The sequence below is a fragment of the Corapipo altera genome, unplaced genomic scaffold (assembly GCF_003945725.1).
Source record: "Corapipo altera isolate COAL_440 unplaced genomic scaffold, ASM394572v1 23, whole genome shotgun sequence".
Classification (NCBI taxonomy): domain Eukaryota; kingdom Metazoa; phylum Chordata; class Aves; order Passeriformes; family Pipridae; genus Corapipo; species Corapipo altera.
Genome location: NW_020884878.1, coordinates 2,396,545 through 2,402,383, shown reverse-complemented (window position 1 = coordinate 2,402,383; position 5,839 = coordinate 2,396,545). Strand labels below are relative to the sequence as shown.

At 44.2% G+C, this 5,839-nt stretch overlaps 1 protein-coding gene across 2 annotated transcripts in view; it reads right to left on the bottom strand.

The window, feature by feature from the left end:
• Positions 1–5,839, bottom strand: part of BRF1 (BRF1, RNA polymerase III transcription initiation factor subunit) — a 172,774-nt gene that overhangs the window by 166,668 nt on the left and 267 nt on the right. Inside the window, exon 2 of one of the 2 annotated variants that reach the window (XM_027637599.1) lies at positions 1,532–1,588. The exons of the other annotated variant lie outside the window; for it this stretch is intronic. The gene's annotated coding sequence lies outside the window, so the exon portion shown is untranslated. The remainder of the gene's footprint in view (positions 1–1,531; positions 1,589–5,839) is intronic. 2 annotated transcript variants of the gene reach the window in all.

The window sequence follows — 5,839 nt, the reverse complement described above, 5'->3', positions numbered from 1 at the left end:
TCCTCTCTCTCCTCTCTCTCCTCTCTCTCCTCTCTCTCCTCTCTCTCTGTGAATTTCTATAAGCATGCTCTCTCCTTTTATTTTCCCCAACTACCATCAGGGAAGATTTCATGGTCCTTATTACACAGTATTGCATATGCAACTTCAGAAACCTTACTTTAAACCTTTACCTTGCAGTCTCTGGACACCTCATCACAGACTCTCACAACTGTAAATATCTCTACCTATTTCTCACAAGATCAGAAGAATTAACTAAGCATTTTCAGGAAAGAATGTATCTATATAACTGTCAAAGCCAGATGAATTTTGTGTTCACCACTTTCCAGAACACAGTCTAAAGAAACCCCATTATTAATACCTAAGGACACCTACACTTCATGCTACAAAACCAGTCCCCTGATTCCTAGATCAGGGTTAAAAGAATGGTCAAAACCCTCAAAAGCATCTCTGTAAAGCTCAAAGAACATGATCTTCCTGTGACAACTCAAAAGAACAGCTGTGCCAAATCAGATGGAGGGACTATCTAGTCCAGTATCGTATCTCTGAAAGGTAAAGTCCATTAATATACACACCTACAAGTGAACACAAAACACAGGAGGAAAGCTTGTTGTGATAGTTCTCTCACAACCTCCAATCTCCACAGATCTGTGGCTCAAGGATTTCCTGAGCCAGAAACGGTATATTTTTTTTAATGGCCATGACATATTTTTATTCTGCTTGCCCAATCATTTTAAACTCACATAAACTTTCAACATCCACAACTTCAGATTCACATGGAGCTTTTTTCTGTAAAAACCCAAATGAACCAAACAAAACCACTTAATGCTTCTGAACCTCCTACTCGCTACCTTTGAAATAAGCTGGCTGCTAGATTTCTTAGCACTCCTTAGTTTTTGCATTATGTGATACTGAGCAGCCACTCATCCTTGCTGTGTTATTCTACTGCATTTACAGATCTCTACTATGGCCCCATTCAATCATCTCTTTCCCAGTTGAAGAGGCTGAGCCTATTCAGTCGCTCTAGCTGAGAAGCTCTTGAGGAAGCTCTCCTCTTAATCACCCCATTGTCCTCTCTACATCTTTTCCAATTCTATTAGAGGTTTTCTTGAAGAAGGGGGAGAAAAGAGAGAAACCCACCAGAAGTGCACACAGCACTTCAGTCACAGGTAGGGCTGTGGATACGTGACAGTGCATGGACATGCTGTTGTACTCTTTTCCTGATAAATCCTAACATTCCCCTCCCCACTCTGGTGTTTTGGGTTTTTTTTGTACCATGAATGAACATTTAGCTCAATGTTTTTACAGAGTTATCAATTAAGACCTAGGGATATCCTTCCCAAGTTATCCTCACCCATCCAGATGTAGAAAAAGAAACCACCCTGCATGCAGAATAAAGAAACAATCCTACCTCTCAGAGCAGCTCTTGTTCCCATCTGTTATCTTACCTCTTAGCTACTAAAAACAACAGGTCCTTCTAAAGTCTTTACTACCCCAAATAATTTAGTGTTGCCAGCAAACTTCATTAACTCACCATTCACCTGTTCTCCAGATCATCAGCCCAGATTCCATGGAATTCCACTGGCACCTCCTTCAGGAGACATATTATTTATTTCCAGACTACCTTTCTTATCATACAAGAAGCCACTCTGCTGTGTAAGGACTTTCCCTTATCCATGACAGCTCAGATTCTATAAAAGTTTCTGGTGAAGGATCTTGCTGACCTTCCTTTGAAAATCCAACCCTCTGCTTTGTTCACTTACCAACTTCCTTAGAAAGTTCCAAAGGATCTGCAAGGCAAGCCATTTTGCCAAAAAGCAGTGTTACCCTATATTTACCTGTACAGATATCTAACTTGTCCTTCACTATTTCTACCTTGTCAGCTTATCCTGTGCATGTAGATGTGGCACTCAGGGACACAGTTTAGTGGTGGATTTGGCAGTGCTGGGTTAATGACTGGACTCAGTCTTAAAGGTCTTTTCCAACATAAATGATTCTATGATTCTACCCTTTTTTCCAGCACACTTACTAGCCTGGGTTTTCCCAAATCTTCACGCAGCAGCAAAGCAAAACAAATAACAATAACAAACAAATAACAAAATAATAACAGCTCAATGTAAATACTGCCTGGGAAAATTTGTGATCTCACATCTTCCTCCAACCCTGAGAGAATAAAAAAGAGAGAATTTCACATGTTTTATAGTGATTCTGCTGGAATTTATTAGCAAGGCCTTGGCATGATCTAGAGAGGCCACTTTGTATTAATATAGAGAAGTGCAGGACTCTCTTTCTCCTTCAGCAAACAGATGCAAGACTCTGAAATCTTAACATGCAACTTGGCAAAATAAAAGGTCTGTCTACATGTAACAAACAGAAATCACTAACAGTACCTCCATGCTTTCCATTCCCTTTTATTTCTTTATGATGAAGATGAAAATAAATTATTCATAAAGGCATCTACAACTATTCAACATGTATTAACACACAAATAGAAGCAGTTGTGGATCTTGGAAGGATTTGGGGAATCTTGTTTCACAACCAGAAGCTCTGAACTCCACAAACACCAGGAGCACCGTTCAACTTCCAGCCCTCGAAGAGAGAACCCGACATCCCTCATCCTTTGCAAAACCTAGAAAACCTTCTCAGAGTCACCCAGCCCTACTGACTGTGAGCCAGGGGCTCAAAAACAGCAGCCCAGGTACCTCTGTCCTTGAAAATGCTCCACACATTAGGACTGCCTGAGATCACCAGATCAAAGGCCAAGGGGCCTCAGCCCAAAGCATTCCATACATAAGGGCCACAGACCTAAAGAGCTGACAAAGATGACAGGAAAAGGTGTTAAAAACAGGGAACTCTGAGGGAAACCTGCTAATGTAAACAGAAGTCACTGAGAAATGTAACTTACCAGAAAAAGTTGCTTTCAGCAAATACATGTTTTCTGACTTAAAAAGAAATATACATTCCTCTGGAAATTCTCTGCCCAGCACAACACTTAGAAATACTAAGTCTTTCTTACACAGGAAAGGACTTTTCTCCCCATTCCTAAGGACTTAAATCATTTGTGTCATATGCACATAATAGACAAGCACACATCATGAAGACACTGCTACTGCAGCACAAATACAGCTTTTCAGACTAGCTTACATCACTCAGTTTTAAGTCAAGAAAAAATAAATATTCACAACAGAAGCATCTGTTTTGAAACATAAAGAATTGTAGGAGCATAAGCCACCCGCATCCTAATTTCCTTAAAATACGGTGTGAAACAGGGTCTATACTCATAGAATCACAGAATGGTTTGGGTTGGAAAGGACCATAAAGATCACCTGCTTCCAAACCCCTGCCATGGGCAGGGACACCTTCCACCAGATCAGGTTGCTCCAAGCCCCATCCAACCTGGCCTTGCAGAATCCCAGGGATGGGACAGCCACAACTTCTCTGGGCAACCTGCTGCAGTCCCTCACCACCCTCACAGTGCTTCAACCTCACCCCTCTTTGCAGTAACTTAACAGATCTACAAACAGCATTGTTCTGGAAGTCCTGTTCTGTCGTTTCCACAAATATGACTTCACCAAAGTACATCAATGCACATGGGGACTTGCTAGAAGATCACAGTATGAACATACAGTGAAGCCCCTGCAGCCACACCTTGTGCCAGGCAGAAAAAGCCACCACGACCATGCAAGAGTGTGCTGCAATTACATTTTCACTTTTAAACACACACCTATCCTTAGGGGTGTGTGTGATAATCACCTTTAGGGTGATTATCCCTCCTCATGGGCCCCAGAATTTGTTTTTTAAGAGTAACATATAACAGGTAACTAACTAGCTATGCAAGATCAAAGCATTAATGTACTACCCATAAAAAAAATAAAATTAGCAACAGCAACATCTCAAGGCTTACACAAAAGGGAAAGGGTCCCTTAAAGGAACTTAGCAAAGTACGGTGCAATTCATCCAGAAGATGGAAAAAAAGCCTCAGTCTGGTGCAGTTCTCTCTCTTCCTTTTGATTTTTTTTTGGTAGGATAAAGGCATCCCAAAATGTGCTCTAGTTTGCATGCCATCTGTCCTGCATAATTTCGGGTGGGAGGGAAAAAGCAGCACAAGCTCTTAAATATGTAGTCTCCACATCACAACAGGAAAAAGTGAGGGATATAAGAGCTGTTTATAAGCTATAAAAAAATTAATGCCAGCACCCTGAGTTGGAAGACAGGAATGGCATCAGACAAATCCTAGCCTACAGTAAACTCCCAAACTCCAATATGCAGTGCTGCATTCTCCACCACAGTTTCTCTTCCTTCCCCACAACCATACAATCCATCAGTCCCTCTTGTTTCACTGCTAAGTTCTTTCTCAGGCTTTTGCTTATCCTTCTTTCTCCTTATACACACTCCTCATACCCATTTTCCATCTCTCCCCTTTCAAACACTGTCTGCTTCATGGGGTCTTCTTCCATATCTTATCCTCCAGGGCATTCACACAAACACCCCAACCCATCTATTTGACAGAAGGAGACTCCTGACCCTTCACTTCCAGCCTCTTTCTTCTCCACCACTCTGTGCCTACACGTATTCCCTCTACCCATTAAACACACAATCTCTCCTGTCCTCTACCCCAAATAATTTCATCTACCTCCTCATTCCCTGTGCACCCAGTCCTTCCACACACAACCACAAACATCCTCACACACCTGCCCCACACCGTGCAGAGCTCCAGTCCCTCATGCACTAAATCATATCCAGAGCATCCCTCCCATCCTGCACAGCTCTTTTCCCCCATTCATCTCAGTCTCCCCTACCCCATTTCTGTCTCACCTTGCACAGCACGCTGTCCTCCTATCCATGCACTAACTCTCCCATTTCCACTCTGTGCAGCACTAGTTCCACCATCCTTTTCCACCCTTTGCACAACACAGTTTTCCACAGTCTTTCCCTCGCATCCCTTTGCACAGCACTCTGTCCCCTACACATTGTCCTTATCTCCCAGCACACACTCCTCCATGCAGCATCCCCATAACCCCACCCTCTGGCACAGCATCCCTGCCCCTACACTGCCCACAGCCCCCTCACCCCTGTGCCCTATCCCCAACCCCACAGAATCACAGAACCAATTAGGCTGAAAAAGACCTTTGAGTTCATTGAGTCCAACCTGTGACCCAACACCATCATGTCAAGCAGATCATGGCACTGAGTGCCACATCCAGTCCTTCCTTAAACACCGCCAGGGATGGTGACTCCACCACTGCCCAGAGCAACCCATTTCAGAGTCTAATCACCCTTTCTGCAAAGAATTTCTTCTTAATGTCCAACCTAAACCTGCCCCAGCACAGCTTAAGACTATGTCCAGCTCAAGGCTATGTCCTCTCATCCTGTCACTTGTTGCCTGGGAGAAGAGGCTGAGCCCCACCCGGCTACACCCTCTTTGCCAGGTAGTTGTAGAGTGCTAAGGTCACCCCTGCATCTCCTCTCCACCAGGCTAAACAGCCCCAGTTCCCTCAGCTGCTCCTCGTAGGACTTGTGCTCCAGACCCTTCACCAGTTTCATTGCTGGATTTGCTCCAGCACCTCAGTGTCCTTCCTTAATTGGAGAGCTCAGAACTGGACACAGCACTTGAGGTGTGGCTGAATAGTGCCCAGCACAGGGGCACTGAGGTCATTTCCCTGGTCCTGCTGGCCACACTATTCCTGGTACAAGCCAGGATACCACTGGCCTCCTTGCCCACCTAGGCACGCTCTGCCTCCTGTTCAGCTGCTGTCAACCAGCACACCCAGGTCCTTTTCCATTGGGCTGCTCACCCCTGTCCCTGACCCCACACTGCCCACAGCCCCCTCACCCTGTCCCT